The 22,145-nt window shown below is 53.2% G+C and overlaps 1 protein-coding gene, 1 non-coding gene and 2 pseudogenes across 4 annotated transcripts in view; all 4 read right to left on the minus strand.

Moving 5' to 3' along the window:
- LTA4H (leukotriene A4 hydrolase) overlaps window positions 1–22,145 on the minus strand; it is a 322,194-nt gene that overhangs the window by 289,235 nt on the left and 10,814 nt on the right. The gene's annotated exons all lie outside the window — the stretch shown is intronic.
- Window positions 592–4,309, minus strand: LOC146855942 (28S ribosomal RNA). Its single transcript, XR_014958979.1, has one exon. It is a non-coding gene; the product is annotated as a 28S ribosomal RNA (ribosomal RNA).
- On the minus strand, window positions 4,746–4,893 carry LOC146855943 (5.8S ribosomal RNA; annotated as a pseudogene).
- Window positions 5,805–7,592, minus strand: LOC146855944 (18S ribosomal RNA; annotated as a pseudogene).

Genomic DNA, 22,145 nt, shown 5'->3' on the forward strand with positions numbered 1-22,145 from the left:
ATTAACGTACTCTCCCAGATGGCCTGCCTGGGGAGCCTATTTTTCCTCGACGATTACAGAAGCTTGGGGGGGGGGGGGGGGACGGGGGGACGGGGGGGGGGAGGAGGAGGACAAAGTTGGAGTTAGCCCAGTTGCCAGCCCGCAGGGCCAACTGGTCAAGCAGCCAGGTGACCAGATGACCATGGATGACGGCGCCCGGATGGCGTGGGAGGGTGCCGTACCAAGTCGCCCTTGCAGTCCAGCGAGGGTAGCCAGGCGCTCCCAGGCAGTCGCTCGGGAGGCTCCTTCCCCCCAGGGCTGCTGCTGCTCGCCTCTCTGCTAGACTTGCCTGGGAGCACCCGGAAGTGGAGGCCTGGCCGGCCCAGGCCATCTGGTCACCCTGCCGACCCGCAAGGGATGGTGGCCCCACATCCTCGCACCCCAGTGGGGCAGGGACGGGAGGGGGAGGACCCTGTGCCAGAGGGCACGTGGTGGAAGCAGCCTTCCACAGGCCCCTTTACCCCCTCCACGTCACTCCCGCAGGCCCAGGCGGCAGAGGGACCCACCCCTGGGTGTGGTGGAGCAGGGCGTCCACGGGCCCCACGCACAGAGACAAAAGCTTGGCTCAGGATGAGTTTCAATAGATCGCAGCGAGGTAGCTGCTCTGCTACTTACAAAACCCTGACCCAGAATCAGGTCGTCTACAAATGATTTAGCACCGGGTGCCCCACGAACTTGCGGTGCACTAAGGGCGATGGGGGCAGCCCCCTTCCGTCCGCGCTCCGGTCCCCAAGCAAGCGGCTCTACACACCGGCCCCCCGAGAAAGGCAGACTATCCCAGGCCAACCGAGGCTCCACGGCACTGCGGTATCGTTACGGTTTAGGGGGGATTCTGACTTTGAGGCGTTCAGTCATAATCTCACAGATTGTAGCTTCTCCCCATTGGCTGCTCAGGCAAGCACATACACCAAATGTCTGAACCTGTGATTCCTCTCGTACAGAGCAGGATTACTATTGCAACCACATCAGTAGGGTAAAACTAACCTGTCTCGAGACGGTCTAAATCGAGCTCATGTTCCCTATTAGTGGGTGAACAATCAAACGCTTGGTGAATTTTGCTTCACAATGATGGGAAGAGCAGATATTGAAGGATCAAAAAGCGACATCGCTATGAACGCTTGGCTGCCAAAAGCCAGTTATCCCTGTGGTGACTTTTGACACCTCCTGCTTGAAACCCAAAAAGTCAGAAGGATCGCGAGGCCCCGCTTTCACGGTCTGTATTCATACTGAAAATCGAGATCAGGCGAGCTATTTCCCTTCTGCTCCGTGGGAGGTTTCTGTCCTCCGAGAGCTCACCTTAGGACACCTGCATTTTCGTTTGACAGGTGTACCGCCCCAGTCAAACTCCCCACCTGCCACTGTCCCCAGAGTCTGTTGCGCCTGGCGCTCACCGGGTAAGTGAAAAAACGTTAAGAGTAGTGGTATTTCACCGGCGTCCCTAGGGCCTCCCACTTATCCTACCCCTCTCATATCTCTTCACAGTGCCAGACTAGAGGCAAGCTCAACTGGGACTTTTCCCCGCTGATTGTCAAGCCCTTTCCCATGGCTGTGGTTTCGCTAGATAGCAGGTAGGGACAGTGGGAATCTCGTTCATCCATTCATGCGCGTCACTGATTAGATGACGAGGCATCTGGCTACCTTAAGAGAGTCATAGTCACTCCCGCCTTCATTGAATTTCTTCACTTAACATTCAGAGCACTGGGAAGGAATCACATCGCGTCAACACCTGCCTCGGGACTGCGTGATGCTTTGTTTTAAACAGTCGGTTTCCACTGGTCCGTACCATTTCTAAGTCAGCTGCTAGGCGCCGGCCGAGGCAGAACGCCCCGGGAAGGGGCACAGGGAGAGGCGACCACCGCAGCTGGGGCAATCCACAGGAAGGGCCCGGCTCGCGTCCAGAGTCGCTGCCGCCACCCCCCCCCCCCACCCCCCCGGAGGGAGGCGCCTCGTCCAGCCGCAGCACGCACCCAGCCCTGCTTCACGCCCCAGCCTGACTGACCCAGCCCTTAGAGCCAATCGTTACGGATCTGACTTGCCAACTTCCCTTACCTACATTGTTCCAACATGCCAAAGGCTGTTCACCTTGGAGACGTGCTGCGGATATGGGTACGGCCTGGCGTGAGATTTACACCATCTCCCACAGATTTTCAAGTACCAGCGAGAGCTCATCGGACGCCGCCGGAACCGCAACGCTTTCCAAGGCTCGGGCCCCTCTCTCGGGGCGAACCCATTCCAGGGCACCCTGCCCTTCACAAAGAATAGAGAACTCTCCCCGCGGCTCCCGCCGGCTTCTCCGGGATCGTTTGCGTTACTGCACTGGACGCCGCGAGGGCGCCCATCTCCGCCACTCTGGTTCGGGTATCTGAACCAGACTCCCTTTCGATCGGCCAAGGGCAACAGAGGCAATCGCCCGTCCCTTTGGAACGGCGCTCGCCCATCTCTTAGGACCGACTGACCCATGTTCAACTGCTGTTCACATGGAACCCTTCCCCACTTCGACCTTCAAAGTTCACGTTTTAATATTTGCTACTACCACCAAGATCTGCACCTGCGGCGGCTCCACCCGGGCCCTCTCCCCGGGTTTCAGTGCTCACCGCAGCGGCCCTCCTACTCGTCGCGGCTTAGCCCCCACGGCTCTCGGCACCAGCCGGGTATGGGCCCAACGCTCCAGCGCCATCCATTTTCAGGGCTAGTTAATTCAGCAGGCGAGTTGTTACACACTCCTTAGCGGAGTCCTACTTCCATGGCCACCGTCCTGCTGTCTTTATCAACCAACACCTTTTCAGGGGTCTGATGAGCGCCGGCATTGGGCGCCTTAACCCGGCGTTCGGTTCATCCCACAGCACCAGTTCTACTTACCAAAAGTGGCCCACTAGGCACTCTCATTCCATGCCCGGCTCCACGCCAGCAAGCCAGGCTTCTTACCCATTTAAGGCTTGAGAGTAGGTTGCGATCGTTTCAGCCCCAAGACCTCTAATCATTCGCTTTACCAGATAAAACTGGGGGCTCCGAGCACCAGCTATTCTGAGGGAATCTTCAGAGTGAACCAGCTACTAGATGGTTAGATTAGTCTTTTGCCCTATGCCCAGGTCGGATGACCGATTTGCAAGTCAGGACCGCTACAGACCACCAGAGTTTCCTCCGGCATCGCCCTGCCCAGGAATAGTTCTCCTCCAGCTTCGCCCTAGCCAGGAATAGTTCACCATCTTTCGGGTCCTATCACGCACGCTCATGCTCCACCTGCCCGACGGAGCGGGCGAGACGGGCGGGTGGTGCGCCAGCCGCTGGAAGTGAGGCGAGATACCACCTCTGCCGGCGCGCGCCGGCCCTCACCTTCTTTACGCCACAGGGTTTTGCTCGACTCGCACACGTGTTAGACTCCTTGGTCCGTGTTTCAAGACGGGTCGGGTGGGTAACAGACATCGCCGCAGACCCCGGCACCTGGCATGGGCATCCCTGCCCAGCGGCGCGGCCGGGGCGCACTGAGAACAGTCCGCGACAGTAGCGCCGGGAGCCTGTCTCCCCTTCAACCGCCCGAGGGGCGGCCGGGAACAGGTGCCCGGGGGAGGGCGCGGAGGCAGTCGAATTTCCCTCGGCCCCATGGACAGGGCAACGCTGCTGCCAGGGGGGCTGTAACAACCTCCGCCGGAACGGAGGGCCACCTGCCACCCCAAAGACTTCCAAGCCGACCGGAAGCCGGTCGCGGCGCACTGCCGCGGAGGAAAGGCGCCCTGCAGGGGCCGGGTAGGGCCCGGGCGCTGGTCCCGTGGAGGGGATCCGGAACTCCCAGGCCACCGACCTTTCCACTGTGTTGAATCCTCCAGGCGGACTGCACAGACCCCACCCGTTTACCTCTCGACGGTTTCACGCCCTCTTGAACTCTAAGTTCTTTTCAACTTTCCCTTACGGAACTTGTTGGCTATCGGTCTCGTGCCCGTATTTAGCCTTCGATGGAGTTTACCACCCGCTTTGGGCTGCATTCCCAAGCAACCAGACTACGAGAAGAACCGATCCCAGCGCGGCAGGGGCCGCTACCGGCCTAACACCATCCGCAGGGTGAGCCTCAATCAGAAGGACTTGGGCCCCCGGAGCAACGCCAGGGAGTCGGTCTTCTGTACGCCACATTTCCCACGCTCACCACCGGGCGGGGATTCTGCGCTGGTCTCTTCCCTCTTCATTCGCAGTTACTGGGGGAATCCTGGTTAGTTTCTTTTCCTCTGCTTAGTAATATGCTTAAATTCAGCGGGTCGCCACGTCTGATCCGAGGTCGCAGTCGGAAAGAAAATGCCAGAGCGTTAAAAGGGAGAAGGCCAGACCCCTGCCGGAGCAGGGGCCTGGCGTACCCGGCAGCGCGTGCCCTTTTCCCGGATTGCGTCTGGAGGGGTTTCGCCCTTGTCGGTAAGCCGGCCACGGAGGAGGGCGCCCGAGGCGCGTGCGTGCAGCCGGTGGGACACCATGGACAGCCATGCGTGGCATGCAGCCAAACACCCCGGGACGGACCTGGTCACCAGGCCCCTTCTCGGGGGGCAGGCACGCCAGCAGCATACCTCCGTGGCAGGACCCGGCGAGGGACCCTGCCACGGGCGATCGGGGCATCTGACCTGGGGGGGGGGGTGGGGGGGGGGGGCGACGACGGGGAAGCGGAGCTCACCCTGCGACAGCCCCAGCCGCGTCCAGAGGAAGCCCTGGGATGATTGACGCTCGAGCGACCCTCAGACAGGCGTAGCCCCTTGAAGAACCCGGGGCCGCAAGGTGCGTTCGAAGTGTCGATGATCGATGAGTCCTGCAATTCACACTAATTCTCGCAGCTAGCTGCGTTCGACGCACAAGCCTAGTGATCCACAGGCAACTTTCTGAAAACGGTCGCCCACCTGCGGGCGCAGGAGAAAGGAGATGCCGCCCGCGCAGCGAGACAGCCCGGGCACCCCGTTCAAGGCTTCCCCCTTTGGGAGTCAGCACCATCGGGAGTAAAAAAACATTGCCGGGTGCTCAGCCCGGTTGCTCGTCCAGAGGGGCGGTAAGGGGCTCCTGGAGCAGGCAGCCGCCGGTCCCTCCCGGGGTAACCCAGGAGGGACCACACGAGTCTTCAAACCCCTCAGTCCAGCCACACGGGACCGGGTCAGACCGGGTACCTGGCAACAAGGGAGGGTCGCACCACCTGCACATTCGCCGCCTGTCGCCGGGCGGCCCGAGCCGTGACAGCGGGCTGGCGATCAGCCCACCACCACCCTCACCTGGGTCGAAGGTGCCGGAAGGGAAGAGTCAGGCGGCTCCCCATCCCTCAAGCCTCCCACCTAGAGGAGCCGGGGTCCCATCGCAGGCCCTCAGCCCCTTCTCTTCCAGGTCACCCTGCCGCGCGAGAAGGGCAGCTCCTCGGTTGCACGGAATCCGGTCAGGTCAGGCCCGGATCTCAGGACGCCAGAGGGCCCAGCCGGCGCAGGGCCTTTGAGGGAGGGTGGTGCCAACCAAGGGATGCACTGACATTCGGTTTCCCTCCCCCTCAGCGCTGAGGGGTGGGGGTCGTGCCGGGTGAGCTTGGGTTCCGTCTCAGAGAGGGACAGAGGCCGCCCCCGGTCCCTCAAGCATCAGTTGGTCCTTCCCCGGGAGGCCCGCCGAAGTCCCGGTCCTCACCCAAGCGCCCCATGTGGCCGCGAACCGCTGCGCCGGGGCGCGCCAGGGTAGGGCCGGGCACCGGGCCTACGGTGCGTGCTCGCAGGAGGCGGGCCTGGGGCTGGCGCCGTTGGTCGCTCGGGCTGCTACACTGTTAATGATCCTTCCGCAGGTTCCCCTACAGAAACCTTGTTACATCTTTTACTTCCTCCAGATAGTCACGTTTTATAGTCTTCTCGGCGCTCCACCAGGGCCATTCCCGACCCCAGCGGGGCAGATACAAGGACCTCACTAAACCATCCAATCGGTAGTGGCGACGGGCGGTGTGTACAAAGGGCAGGGACTTAACGCGAGCTTATGACCAGCACTTACTGGGAATTCCTCGTTCATAGGAAATAATTGCAATCCCATCACGAACGGGGCGCAGTGGGTTACCCGCACCTGTCGGAGAAGGGTAGACACACGCTGATCTGTTCAATGTAGCGCACGTGCAGCCATGGACATATAAGGGCATCACAGACCTGTTATTGCGCGATCTCGTGTGGCTGAATGCCACTTGTCCCTCCAAGAGGTTGGACGCCGACCGCTGGGGGTTGCGTAACTAGTTAGCATGGAGGAGTCTCGTTCGTTATTGGAATTAACCAAACAAAATCGCTCCACCAACTAAGAACGGCCAAGCACCACCACCCACAGAATCGAGAAAGAGCTATCAATCTGTCAATCCTTTGCGTGTTCGGGCCGGGTGAGTTTTCCCGTGTAGAGTCAAATTAAGCCGCAGGGTCCACTCCTGGTGGTGCCCTTCCGTCAATTCCTTTAAGTTCCAGCTTTGCAACTATACTCGCCCCCCCAGAACCCAAACACTTTGGTTTCCCGGAAGCTGCTCGGCAGGTCATGGGAATAATGCCACCGGATCGCTAGTCTGCACTGTTTATGGTCGGAACTACGACGGTATCTGATAGTCTTCGAACCTCTGACTTTCGTTCTTGATCAATTAAAACATTCTTGGCAAATGCTTTCGTTTTGGTTCGTCTTGAGCCGGTCCAAGAATTTCACCTCTAGAGGCACAATACAAATGCCTCCGGCCGTCCCTCGTACTCATGGCCCCAGTTCCTAAAACCAACAAAATAGAACCGGAGTCCTATTCCATTATTCCTAGCTGAAGTATTCAGGCGACCGGCCTGCTTTGAACACTCTAATTTTTTCAAAGTAAACGCTTCGGACCCCCAGGACACTCAGTGAAGAGCATCAAAGGGGTGCCGAGAGGCAGGGGCTGGGACAGGCGGTAGCTCGCCTCGCGGCGCACCGCCAGCTCAATCCCAAGATCGAACTACGAGCTTTTTAACTGCAGCAACTTTAATATAAGCTATTGGAGCTCGAATTACTGCAGCTGCTGGCACCAGACTTGCCCTCTAATGGATCCTCGTTAAAGGGTTTAAAGTGTACTCATTCCAATTACAGGGCCTCGAAAGAGACCTGTATTGTGATTTTTCATCACTACCTCCCCGAATAGGGAGTGGGTAATTTGCCTGCTGCCTTCCTTGGATGTGGTAGCAGTTTCTCAGGCTCCCTCTCCGAAACCGAACCCCCGATAACCGTGGTCACCATGGTAGGCACAGAAAGTACTATCGAAAGTTGATAGGGCAGACCTCCGAATGTATAGTCACCGCCACGGGGACGTGCGATCAGCCGGAGGTCATCTAGAGTCACCAAAGCAGCCAGGCGAGCCCGGATTGGTCTGATAAATGCACGCATCCCGGGTCAGCGCTCAGCATGTATTAGCTCTAGAATTACCACAGTTATCCAAGTAACAGATGGCGCAATCAAAGGAACCATAACTGATTTAATGAGCCATTCGCAGTTTCACTGTACCGGCCGTGTGTACTTACACGTGCATGGCTTAATCTTTGAGACAAGCATATGCTACTGGCAGATTCAACCAGGTATTCGCACCTGCTGACGAGGTGGGGGCCGCATGCCCATCTCCCCGACCGTCAACCTTCACGCACCCCTCCCTCTCGGGAGCCTGCCAGAGGAAGGAGCCAACCCGCCTGGGTGGGAGGGCTCACTGGAGGGGTGTGGAGAGGTGCAGTTGCATGGGCACCTGCAGGCCCAGCCGTCTCCCCGGGAGGAAGAGGCAGGCCGAGGCGCAGCCCAAGTGAGACGCAGGGGTGCCGGAGCCTGGCGGCAGCTGCACCCCTCGTAACAGTCGTTCCGAGCTGCAGTGGAAATGTGCTGGGCAGAGAGGGGTGACGGCTTAGCGCATGGGGCATTCGGACCTCCTGAGCAGCAGCATCCAAGGGCCTGGTGCCACCCGACCCCTTCCGCTCGGGTCAGACACCTGGGGGGCACGAGTTGCCGGGCCACTCGGCCTTCACTCTGCTGGGTAGGGTCTCCCGCCAGTCGGCAGGCCTTCGAGTCGGACGGTCCATGCGGGGTGGAAGCGCTTTGCTCGAAACAGCCGAGGCTGGCAAAGCAGTCCATCCCTAAATGGACAGAGTGCCCAATCTATCAGAGTACGGCTGGGGCATCCCCTAGCAGGCCAACCTGCGCAGGGGATATGCTGGCTTAGCATCCCTGCCTGCTCCTGGGGCAAGCAGACTAGGAGAAAAAGGACCATCGGGAAAGAGCAGAGAGGCAGGTGCGTACCCGGGCCCCTTGGGGCCCCGGCAGGCGGGCCCGGGTGCTGCCTTCCCTAGTCTTGGGATCGCCGGACCTCAGAGGTCTGACTGACCCTCTCCCTAGTAATCCAGAGGAAAATTAACCCTCTTTCTTGTAATCCGTGCACACGAGGTGACAGAGGGGGACCCAAGGCGTGAATGTACCCGACCTCCTGGAGCCCTCGCTGGGATTGGCAAATGGATCCTCATTGGGACTTCCAGGCATGCCCGGCCATCTGGTCACCCCATTGGAAAGCATTGCGCGCGACCAGATGGCAGAGGGGACAGGCGCGAGCCGAGGGGACAGGCGCGACCAGATGGCCGGGCTCGAAAGCTAAGCCATCTGGTCGCTCTGTGCCCCCTCAAAAGAGGGAGCGGGCACCGGGGACCGGATGCCCAGGGCTCCAGCTGGGCCCCAGCCATGGAGGCTGCAAGGGGGACCCAATGGGCCCTCCGACCCGGGGCCCACGGACAACTTAACAAGCAGGGGAGCCCTGCACGGGACCGACAGACCCCTGTCCTGGGCCCTTGGCCGAGCGGCAGGCCGGAGGACAGGGCCCAGGGCTGGAGCACCCGACCCAGGGCCTGGTGGGGCCCCTGGACCCAGCCGGGGCTCCAAGGCCCAGAGGCGCAGGGGAAGCCTTCCCAGGCCCACCGGACCCTGTCCCAGGCACCCTGCCACACGGCAGGAGCCAGGACGGAGCCTGGGGTGGGGAGGCCGCCCTCCCCAGGACCTCAGGGGCCCCGGTCGGAGTTCCTGAACCCAGCCAAGCAAGGGGAGGCTCCCCGGGCACAACAGAACCTCTTTCCAGGGCCTTTGGCAGTGCCGCAGGCCGGTTAACGGGGTCCGGAGCCAGAGCCCCCAACCCAGGGCCCGGCGGGGCCCCTGGACCCAGACGGGGCTCCCAAGCCCAGAGGCGCAGGGGATGCCTCCCCGGGCCTGCCGGACCCAGTCCCAGGGCTGGGGCGGCATCCTGGCCCATCCAGCTGCCGGCTGAGGACCGCTAGGCCGAAAGGGGTCCCAGAGTACCCTGTCCCTAGTAATCCGGAGGAGGGCTACCTCCCTTTCTAGTAACCAGCGCGCACCGTGAGGCTCAGGGAACCCTAGGCACGAACGTGCCTGACCTCCTGGAGCCCTGGCTGGGATCCGGGAGGCAAATAAACCCTCATCTTGGCTTCCAGGCTGGCCCGGCCATCTGGTAACCCCATTGGAAAGTATTGCGCACGACCAGATGGCCGAGGGGAGAGGTGCGACCAGATGGCCGGGACCGAAAGGACTCCCATCTGCCCACCCCGAGCCTTCGCGCTAGGGTTCCCGCCTGCCCACGCAGGGCTCGGGGGCTCCGCTTCGCGTGGGCTCGGGAACCCCAGCTGGGACTCAAGCCCAGGGAAGGACCACTGGAGCTCTCGAGCCCAGACGCCAGGGGGATGACTGCCCGGGAACCATGGAGCCCATCCCGGGCACTTTGCCACGCCACTGGCCGGAGGAGGGAGCCTCGGATGCCTAGGGAGGTGTTGCCCGGGCATAGCCCATCTGGTCCCCGGCAGACAACCACCATACCTTGTCCCTAGTAATCCGGAGGAAGGCTACCCCCCTTTCTGATAACCCACACGCACCACGAGGCTCAGGGGACCCAAGGCGCGGAGGCGCCCGGTCTCTTGGAGCCCTGGCTGGGATTCGGGAGACGAATGAGCCCTCCTCGGGACTATCAGGCCGGCCCGGCCATCTGGTCGCCCCATTGGAAAGCATTACGTGCGATCAGATGGCCGAGGGGATTGGTGCGACCAGATGGCCGGGACCGAAATGACGCCAATCTGCCAGTCCCGAGCCTTTGCGGGAGGGCTCCTGCCTGCCATTGGAGGGCTCCGGAGGGGGCTCAGAGACCCCAAGCTGGGCCTCAGGCATGGGGAGGCCCGCAGGAGCTCCCAGGGTCCAGACGCCCGGGGACCCTTGGAGCTAAGTCCCGGGCACTTTGCCTCGCCGCGGGCTGGAGGAGGGAGCCCCGGATGCTGGGGAGGTGTCCGGGCTTAGCCCATCTGGTCCCTGCCTGAGAACCGCCATCCCCGGGAGGGGCGTCCCGGCATACCCTGCCCCTAGTAATCCGGAGGAAGGCTACCCTCCTTTCTGGTAAACTGAGCGCACAGTGATGGAGGGGACCCCAGGCGCAGAGGCGCCCGACCTCCTGGAGCCCTGACTGGGATCGGGGAGGCGAATGAGCCCCCATCGGGACTTCCAGGGCAGCCTGGCCATCAGGTCGCCCCATTGGAAAGCATTGCGTGCGACCAGATGGCCGGGACCGACAGGACTCCCATCTGCCCGTGCCGAGCCATAGCAGTAGGGCTCCCGCCTACCCTTGCAGGGCTCTGCACCAGGGACCCTTGTCCCGAGCAGATGGACACTTGGCAGGCCGCAGGACATGGGCTCCCAGGCCTTGACCGAAACTCAGGAGGCCCGGGGCCCGTCCCCACTTCTGAACCCAGCCAGGCCGGGGAGATCGGGGTGCCTGCCCAAGCACGAGGGACCCCTGTCCGGGGCACACAGTCCCTCAGGTTTGCACCTGTTTTCCACAATTTTTTCAAAATTCTGCGTAGTTGCAAGACGCAAAGTCCGCCCAGCCCTACCCACGCCTTGACACAGTCATATTCCATGAGTCAAGCTTTGCCTACAACTCGCTGCCCATTCTTAATATCAGGCACCCCCAACGAAATCTCCAGTCTAAAGTCACCTGCTTTTTCTGGTATCTTTTAGTGCGCTTGCATAACGGCCCCAGTCTCGCTAAGCATCCCATAACACGTCACTAATCCGGCTGTTTAAAGACACACAATCTTATGTGCATTATATCACTAGTCAAGGGAGTACACAATAACGAGCATTGTACTTGGGAGTCAATCTCGAGTGGTGGTCTCACTGCCCTCAGAATACTGCCCACAACAAACCGTGTTAAATAATTCCATTTCACGTGAGCCCCTCCGATGGAACCCCCTTACCGCACTTGCGTGTTAGCTTTACATTCTCCCTTCCTTCACCCCTTCACTGCAATAATGCTATTTTAATGGCGCCCAGGCCGGAACCATGTGACACTGACAAGAAGCCAGCTGAAACACTGCCAGCACGGCGGCCATCTTAAAGTGGTGGATTTGCACGCATAACTAATCCTCAACACCTTTTTACATGCCCTGAACACTATTTCTAAGAGCTAAATCCTATCTTTACATCAATGTTAATTGCAATATGCAAGATAGGGGAAACAGATACCAAGCTGAATTTTTAGAAATTTATATAATATCAGTTTTCACATGGTGTGTCCAGCTCACCCATATACAAATCATGAGTCAGTGGCCTCCCTCAAAATGTCAGTTATTGTGCCTGACTCACATGCGGTCATATCATAAGCCTATTTTATTCCATTCAATGGACTCATTCAGACCCAGGCGATCGACTCAGTAAAACTCCATTTAGCTTCCTTCCTGGCCAGATTGTCAAGGTTGTATTTTTCTCCGACCACCCTCTCCAACACTGTCCATCTCAGATCCCTGAGATCATGTTTAAATTCACAAAGTGCTGGAAGAAGCGTGTAGTTAGCTTTACTGCTTTCAAGATGCTTAAGTGCTCTTGTATCCGCATCTTCAGCTTTCAGAATATTGAACCACAGTGGAATTTGCCTTTTTTCCCCTCGCTGCTTATTTGACAGATATTTCCTAAATTAACTACAAGAGGTTCCAGCACCTGAACCAACCAAAAAGACCCGTACTTCATATTTCTTGAAAGGGAGCAATTCAAAATAGATTTTTGGGGAAATTAAAACACAAACAGTTCTGTGTGGCTTACGTTGAAGGAGACGTGCCCCTATCGACTGTTACTGCTTGTCTTCATTGGGCCAGGTGTTTCCAATTAGAAACACATGGCCCCATAAAGATAAGTGCTTTGCGACAGCAGCAAAGCAGGAGACCCAATCTGATCGGAGGCGAAAGGGCGTCCATAAAAAACCCTTTTTTCCAATGGCAGGACATAGTTTAGCATAAACGGTGACACCAGCCAATGGAAATTAGGGGCGGGGCTTAAAGCCCTTTTCTGAAATCCCCCTCTCAAAATTTCTCGCCAGCGAGCAGCGCATGGGCTGCAACGCAGGCGAAACCTAAAAATAGTGTTTACAGACTAAATAAGACTTACTCTAACAACCGAAATAAAAACCAGTCATGGGAGGTTACAAATGAATACAAGGCGATAATAAGGAGGGACTAAGCCCATTACCGAATCAGAAGCCAGCATTTACGAAAGACAATGACAAGCCAATGACAAATATGGGCGGAACTTTAAGTCCATACTCCAATACAGTATGCCTCGCAGCGCATGCGCTGTCCAAGCTCGACCAAAAAAAACAGGGATGTAGTACCTAGATATTCCCACGTAAAAGTATGTAGTCATCTTATTCTTTGGAACTTTCTATGGAAGTACAATTAAATAGTTGCACCTCAAATCTCCACCACAGTCCTACTTTTTTAATCCGCTGTTGGAAAGCTTGGTTTGCTGATAAAAGTAATAAGGCAGGCAAAAAGGCAACTCCAATCCAAAAAGTAATTTTATGGAGCTGATCCTACTAACATTTTAAACTGGGACCAGAAGGTTTGCCCTATTGATCGGTAACATAAAAATAAAAACTCTTGCATAATTTTGTAAGCACATGCATGCTTGTTCTGCGTGCAGACAAAATGACACAGCTAGCCATATCATAGACTTTTTTTCCTCTTTAATTTTGCAATGCTGCACAGAATCAGGGATTCAATACAGCACAACTGAAACCATTGGCAAAGCCAATAGGTCTTAAAGGTGAAATCAAAGATAATGCTTGTTCTGGTCTACAGTGCAAGCGTGGAACACACCAACTGGAGAGAGGATCATTAAAACACAGAACCTTTAAATCTCATTAACACCAAAGTGCAAGAAATCAAAGCTTCAGGCGTATAGGTTACTGAGGTTCCTGGAGAAATCAGCGTTGGCAGAGCCAAAAGGTTATTCCTTGGCGAGAGTTGTTGGGTTTGTCAGTGGTTTTATTAGCCATATTGGCTGACAAGACGAGAGGGGGCAAGCAACAATACGAAAGGGGTTGGAGGGGAAAGGTAAAGCAACAACACAGGAAGTTGAGGTGACAGGGCAAGCAACAACAGGGGGGAAGAGGGCAGGAGTGACGGGGCAAACAACTGCACGGGGATGGGCAGGTGTTGACTGGGGGCGAGCAACCACCAGGGGGTAGGTGGGGGGAGGGGTGAGTGGAAGCAGGAGGGACTGGGGTGTAAGAAGTTATGCGGGGTAGGAAGGACTAGGGGCAAGCAACCATGTGGGAGCAGGAAAGACTGCGGGCAAGCAACCATGTGGGAGTTTGCCGAATCTGAAAAGCAAAAGTAGACATTGACTTAAAGGTCCATAGGTGAACATGAGCCCTCTGCGGCTCTTGGCTGCACACTTGCAGATAGAGGCAGAGCAGCGACTGGTGGGTTTGCGCCCACGCCTCCAGCCACCCCCTTTGAACGCATGCAGGATGCCTTCCTCGCCTGCATTCCAACTGATTGAGTCGGCCTGGCAGCGTGTGGCCTGTGGCTTCTGACTGTGGCGAGCGGTAGGTGCGGATTTGAAAAGCAGCGGTACTTGAATAAGTGGTGCGCAACTTGTGCGTTCCAGGGAGGGGCCCGCCAAGGCAAAAATATATTATCTACTGGCGGTCGCCAGTAGATAGTTAGGACCGAGTTCCCATAGGAAATCTGAAAATTCAATTTTGAATAACTTTGGCGCCGGTTGACTTATCTTCATGAAATTTTCAAAACGAATAGGGCGCTCCGCTCAGCTCCTACCCTGAAAGTCTCGGGGTGATTCGTCAAGCAGGGGCTGAGAAAAAACGGGGTCCCAAAACGAGTTTTCCCCATGCATTTTCCCATAGGACCTTTAGTCGAAGGTACAGCCTGAACGGCTGAACAGAATTACATGAAATTTGGCAAAGAGGTAGTCCTCAGGTCAGGCATGTGCCTTTTGCAAATATGGTGTCAATCTGTTAAGTAGTTCCTGAGAAAATTGCAGTTAAAAGTACATAAATATCTATATGCGCGCACCGTGCGCGCACCGTGCATGCACGGTGCGCGCACCAAATGTCCGCGAGCGTAATTCTGATTGGTGGTTAGATGTCAGTCAACATTCCAATCCGTCGAAATCAGGAAGTGTCGTTCGCCATTTTGTGTGTGGCAGTGAAAAACAAAGGTGGAGAACGTGAAAAAGGGGCAGGGTAGAGAGTTCCTGACCCCCTAGCTTTTGTCAGGGGGTCCCTGAAGGACCCCGAAGGATGAAAAAAACATTTTCTTTTTTTTCAAAAATCGCAGGGTGCGCGCACCGTGAAAAACCCTTAAAAAAAACATTTTAAACTGTTTATAGAAGATATTAACTATGCTGTTCAACTTTATCCAAATTCAAAATAAAAGCGCTGAGCCATTCCATATTAAAGGATACAGTCAATCTATAACTGTATACATAGGTAGTTTATTGTAAAATATATAAAAAATATATAATACATACATAAATTAGCATTTAAAAAACCTTGCAAATTCACTGAAAAAAACAGGTTTCACACATGTTATAGTTAGCTGGACATTTCACTCGTAAAAAAACCATTGAAATTCCCCCGTTATAGTTAGTTCAGCGAACTATAACTCGCGCAACCGCAATCCACTGCTGATGACGTCACATATTACATCACTCATGACATGGTCAGTGACATCACTGATGACATCTCAAATAACATCACCGATGACATCATCCAGTGAATATGTGTCTTTTTGAAAAATAAATATTTTTTATACATGTATATCTAAAGGTTAATGGAAGAATAAATGGGTAAATAAGTGTATGAATGGATTTTTTTTGGGTAAAAGTAATTGTATAACTGACTTATTAACAGTATCTTAGTGAATACAGTGATGTAATATGTGACATCAGCAGTGGATTGCGGTCGCGCGAGTTATAGTTAGCTGAACTAACTATAACGGGGGAATTTCAATGGTTTTTTACGAGTGAAATGTCCAGCTAACATGTGTGAAATCTATGGTTTAAGTGAATTTGCAAGGTTTTTTTAAATGCTAATTCCCAACTATAATGTGTGAGAAACCTATGGTTTTTTTAGTGATATATATATATATATATATATATATATTTATTTTTTTCTTCAATGCAATAGGTGGCGCATTTAAATGCCATTGTCCCGGCTGCTTGAAAAGGGAAAACGTGCATAGCGCATTGAATACAAGCTAAGTACATCATGCCTGCAGTAAGAGAAACTCAATACAGAAAATAGTGCTTTCATACTACATAACACGTACCGTGTAACAACCGAAGTAAAAGGGCAAGTCGCCACGGGAGGTTACAAATTAAGACAAGGCGGTAGTAAGGAGGGACCAACAAGCCTATTTATGAATCAGAAGCCAGCATTTACAAAGGACAATGACACAAGCCAATGACAAATATAGGTGGAGAGTGGGAGTGGCCTCTATTCCATAATCCAGTATAACAAGTCTCACAAAGCAGCGAATGCGCGCTGACTGTAGGCTCGAACTAAAAAGGACTTATTCAGTGTTTTAAAAGAATGTATTTTAACATTTTATTTTAAACACTAATGCATTTCTGAAAAAATGTGTAAATAAGTGGTTTATTAATGTGAAGAATGCGGAGGTGTAATGGTCTACTGTAAATGTATGGGATAGGGTGACCAACTGGCATTGGTGCAAATTCAAGACGGCGAGTGTAAAAATTCAGGACAAAGGGTCAAAATTCAGGACAAAACTTCAGGACAATAGGCAAGTTTTACAGACGCATCAGAGGAGGTCGCGCAATAGTATATAAGCAAGCCCAGCCATATCCAAACATATTCAACCATTTGCAAACCTATCCATCATGTATCCTTCCATCTAGCATTTCACTCATCCATCCCTTCATCCATCCATCCATTATCCATCCATACACCCTTTCACCCTATCCATCTGTACACTCATCCTTCCACTCGTCTACCCATCCATCCAGCCATTTACCCTTTAACCCATCCAGTCATCTTTTCACTTACTCATCCACCCACCGTCACTCATCCACCCACCGTCACTCATCCACCCACCGTCACTCATCCTTCCACTCATCCACCCTTTCAGTCATCCATCCATCCTCCCTTTCTCTCTCTCTCTCCATCGACCCTTTCACTTAGTCATCCTTCCTTCCATCCACCCACCCATCTACTCATCCACTCATGAATCCATCCATTGACCCGATCACTCATCCATCCTTTCTCTCATCCATTTATCCTTTCACTCATCTATTCATCCTTTTGTCCACCTACCCCCACCTTTCACTCACTCATCCATCCTTACATCCACCCTTTCACTCATCTGTCCATCCATTCGCCCTTACACTTATCAATTCATCAATCCATCCACCTTTTCACTCATCCATCCATCCATCCATCCAGCTACCCTTCCACCCATACATCCATCTATTTACCTTTTCTCTCATCCATCCTTCCACTCACACAATCCATCCATCCTCTCATCCATCTGTTCAATCTTTCATTCATCCATTCACTCTTTCACTAATTCATCCACTCATCCCATCACTTACTCACTCGCTCACCTTTTCATATTAATTTTGAGCTGAGCCTTTTTGAGAGGAGGCCCATCAAGAACTTCACCCTCGCTGCAGGAGCCATTCCAGGACTGGGACAGAAGCCACCCAGGGCGGAGACAGGAACCACCAGGGAGGGGGGGGGGGGGGGGGGGGAGGGGGGGCAGGAGCCATCACTGTGGGTAGGGGCAGGAGCCGTCACTGAACAGGATCCACCAGGGTTGGCATGCAGTATTCTCCAGGGAGGGGGTAGGGCTCCTCACCCCCTCCTGGTCAAGACAACGAGAGGACAGGCTCTCTTTCTAAAATGTTAGTTTTGCCATCCCCCACTGTGATGTCCAGTACTTAAAGGAGATACTCCAAGAGAACTAATTTAACTGATTGTCCTCCATACTTTGTTAATCAGCGTGGGTGCGATTGTGCCATTTCTTTATTTTATTACATTATAGACTGCATGTTTGAAGAACCTAGGTTTGCTTACAATTTAGTGACAGTAATTAAGCTCTGTGAAGAACCATGTGCTGCCTCAGTGTAATCAGGGCCGGTTCTAGAATGTTTGGGGCCCTGGGCAGAAAGGGAATGTGTGAGGCCCCTCTAAATTGCAGAGACATGACGCATTCAGGGCTGTTTGCATCTAAATAGATGCCCCTGCTCCTGAAGCTGCAGCCCCTCCCTCTGTCACCTTCAAGCACCTCTTAACAGCTCATCAAGGGTGGAAGGTGTGAGGGTTGCCATCCCACTGTGCCTCTCCAATGCTGCTGGGTATCTGAGCTTTGGTACTGAATCGGAGTCTGTTACACCCGACCTCAACAGCATTGGAGGCAAGCAGGGAAGTGGGTGGAAGCTGCGTCGGCTTTAGGGTGGTGCGATTGGTGCCCGGTTAAAATTAAGGACAAATGGCGTCCGTTAAAGAATCCTTCACGGACAACGGACAGACGGCCGAAATTACGGACTGTCCGTGAAATTTACGGAAGGTTGGTCACCCTAGTATGGGAATATATAATAACTAAAGAAAAGGAAATAAAAGGTCTTAGCAGTGATGATTAAACTTGTAGGTTTGAAACCAAAGGACACATTTAAGGGATATCCAACTACAATGAAGCAGATAATTACATTCTGAAATCGGAGTGTTCCGTTATATAGGGAGTTTCTAGGGGATATTTTACATGTGGTCTACCCTTTCACCATAAACACTTTGGTTTGAAGAGGCAGGTTCTGAAACATTTTTTAGGAAAGTCTGTATTCATCAGTTATCCAAAGGATGTAATGATGGTGCTTAAACGTAGTGATCACCTTGATGTATAATCCTAGACAACCGAAGAGTAGTTTGCCTCTCATTACATAAAGGCTTCCAGTTTAGCAGCATCCCTCTATTTTAAAATAAAAACCAATCTTATACATTTTCCAAATTAAATATTTATTTTTTAAGTTCAATTGTGAGTGATCTGCAGATAGTTAGCGTATAGAACTTATTTATTTATAAAGTTTTATATAGCGCAAACTTGACCCTAGAGGGTATCAGAGCGCTTTACAGATTGTTTCTTGGTTATCGATTTTCTACTATGACTATGTCCGTTGCAATCAGGAGTGGGACAGTGAGGTATAAACCAGTACTTAGACGGCGTGCAAGCCCTGGTTGGAGAACAGCTGGTCAGATCAGTATCCAGAGAATGAGTGTGTGTTCACGGTAGAGATTTGTTCATTAAAAGCAGTTTGACTTTTTTTAATGAAGTAATTGAAGGGATCAGTCTGATTTCCGGGGCAGGGAGTTCCAGATTCTAGGGGCCAATGCAGAGAAGGCTCGGTTGTAGGTTCTTTTTTTGAAATTTGAGGTTTCAACAGTAAACTGCTGGTGCTTCTAGATGATCTGCCACCGTTGGACAGTTCCAGTTTGTCAGCTAGGTACTTCGGTGTATTGAAGTGTAGGGCTTTGTGGGTCATGCAAGCAATTTTTATCTGAATCCTTGCCTCATAAGGCAGCCAGTTTAGTGCCTTCAGATCTGAAGTGATGTGGCTGTACCTTTTCGATCCAGAGATAAGCCTTGCAGCAGACTTAAGGGTTGCCCTTAGTGGAGCCAACCTGGATCTTGGCATACCACATAGGGTAGCACTCCCATATTCTAATCTGGGGATAACTAGCCCTTGCACCGCTGATTTAAGGTCCTCGCAGGGGAGGAAGGTTTTTATTTTTCTTAGAATACTCATTTGAGAGTTTGCTCCTTTGGTGGCTGACCGGATGTGCTCTTGCATGTGGAGATTGTCAAGTGTATTTCCTAGTGATCTTGTGGAATCTATAATGTGTGGAATTCAGTTGAAAACTGTTTCATCCAATCTTCGATGTCGAGGGATCTTTTTGGTGGGGCGGGTGCGCTACACTGCAGAAGAATCGTCAGATGCTTGAATGCATTGCGAGCGTGTCCATCCAGAATCTTGGAGGGAGTGAGAGGGCGCGTGTGCCGTACTGCTGATGTCCGTATAGTGGAGGAAGTCACACTGGTTCCGTCTCGATTTCCGGATGCGGACCGCAGTACAGCACACCTACCTTCTCGCTCCCTCCAAGACATTGGATGGACAAGATCGCCGTGCACCTACGCCTTTGACGTTCTCCCGCAGTCTGGCGTACCCGCTCCTGTGTGCCTACGCGAGAGACACTGGACATTTAACATTATTCCCCCCAGGCAGCTCATACTTAGTCGCTTCCACAATCTCTTCTACACGTTGCACCGGAGATGTGTATACTACCTTCAAGAGATCTTCCTGCACTCCACTTCCACCTTGACCACTCGGTCCTCCCTGGCCGTGTGAGAATTAAAACCGGCCTCGTGAGAACACCTTCTCTTCTTACAACGCCACACAGCCCTGAAGTGTCACAGGATAATTCCCTTTTGTGACGAAACACGTGTCGGCTGGTTGTTTTTCTTTTGTTGTTGCACCATTAAATAACTTTGAATAATACACTGGTGTTGACCGCAACAATTTGAACTATACAAGGCATTTATACCATTGTTATATCCTCACTACGTGTGCCCAGGACTGTGTTCTCCTTCAGCATATCGCTGTCCCATAGCGGAGTGCGTTTCGTCAATTTATTGTCCCACCCGAGGAATTTATTAACCCCTTTCCACGCGTCTAACACAGCCTTGGGATGTGGGGGCATAGATTCCCAACTCGTTTACGATACAGTGCGGCTGGATAGCCCTTAGTGCCCATCACGAGATGGTCAACCTGATACGTTGGGTAATTTCTATCCCCAAAGATGCAGTCATTTATAGTCCTCAGCTGTGACGCCCTATAGTACCTTCTCAAGCCTGGTACTGCCAGGGCCCCTTCATACACTCCCCGCTGGAGTTTGACCAATGATATTCTCGCACCCCCATCCCATAATAACTTACGCAATTCGCTATCGATCTCTCTGAAGAATCCGCCAGGTATCTTGTACGGGGTATTCTGGAATTTTGAACAGGACGGCTCTCCCCATCAAAGATATCGGCAATGTCCTACAGTGCGCGACATCTCTCCACAGACATTCCAGTTGGGACAACAGATTACGGGTCAGGAATTCTGCTTCCATTTTGGGGGCGATGTTGCACAAGTATTTAAAATTATAGTGCAATTAAAGTTGTATCCCCTCAGGAAGGGGGGCAGCGGGCCACCTGAATGCATGAACAGGAGGGACTTATCCCAATTAATTTGATAACCGGCATACCCCGAATAAAAATGTGCCTACTGATTGTAAAACAGTGTCTAGTCGCATATAAATAGACAACATGCAGGTAGATTTTCTCTTCCTACTGCCCGCGCTTATGATACTGGAAGTCACTGGGTCTGCACGCACCCATGCCGCGAGCAGTTCTAAAGCCAGCTTGAACAACACAGGGGACACTGGACACCCCAGTCTCGTCCCCCTGTACAGGGTGAAGGAGCGGGAGACGGAGCCATTCACCAGCACCCTAGTCATAGGGTTATTCTAGAGCAGCCTAATCCAGGATTGGAACAGGGGACAAACCCCGAATCTGTTTAAGAGGAGAACAGATCGTGTCATTCGATACTATCGAACGCCATACACTTGTCCAATGACAGCAACGCAGCCTCCTCGTCCGGGCGGGACTTGGTCAGATGCATCACGCCATATAGACGGCGAAGGTTTAGACTGGTGCTTCGGTGTGGCATAAAGACAGACTGATCAGGATGCATCAGTGACGTGATCACGCCAGTAAGGCGGTTGACGAGGACTTTGGCGAGAATCTGGACTTCCATAATCAATAAGGATATGGGCCTGTATGAAATGGTGATCCGGCGGCTTGCCCGCCTTGGGTATAACCACAATGGTGGTTGTCCGTTGGTCCACTGGTAAACAACCCACGCCCCCAGCCTCCTCAAACATGGACAAGATGTACGGCGCCAGAACGCTAGTCCTAGTCTTGAATAGCTCTGATGGTAAGACATTCAGCCCAGGGGCCTTCCCTGCCTGTAGGTCCTGGATTGCCCCTTTGATCTCCGCGATCATAAAATCTTTTTCCATACCCTCCCTGTCTTCAGACAGCGTAGGTAGCTGGACATAGAGTAGCTCCCGACATGCTGCTTCAGTTAAAGTGGGATTAGAGGCATAAATCTTCTCATTGTATTCCGTGAATGTTTCCGCTAGCCCCTCCCCAGTTCTATGCTGCGTACCCGTGAGTCTTGCACTTCAGCCACCCAATTGCATTCTCTATCCCTCCGCTCCAGCCAAGCAATCATTTTGTTGGCCTTATCACAGATCATATACCCACCATTGCGTTGTCCGGGCTGCAGCCATGGTGGTGTTGTCGGCGAGGTTCATCTCCTGTTTAAGTTCCAGCTGGTACGTAAGTGGCGGATCCGTCACCTCCCTGGCCAGAATTCTGACCTGTAATGCAGCTGCATCGGTTTCCAACGAGTCCCATTGGATCCTTTTTCCTTTCCTATAGCCCCCTGTGTGGGCCTGGACATGCTTTCGTATTACCGGCTTAAACGCCTCCAAAAAGTGTACGCCGAGTCCACTGATCCCTCGTTTTCTTGGGAGTACAATTTTGTCCTCTAGTTTGGTCAGCCAAATCCTTGTTTGTAAAGATCCAATTGTTTATCCTGGGCGGCAGGACATTAGTTCTCGTCGGGCCCTGGAAGGTTACCTCCACTGGTGAATGGTCCGAAATTCCTTGCAACTTAATATGAACATT

Source organism: Triturus cristatus, chromosome 4_1, assembly GCF_964204655.1.
Source record: "Triturus cristatus chromosome 4_1, aTriCri1.1, whole genome shotgun sequence".
Lineage (NCBI taxonomy): Eukaryota > Metazoa > Chordata > Amphibia > Caudata > Salamandridae > Triturus > Triturus cristatus.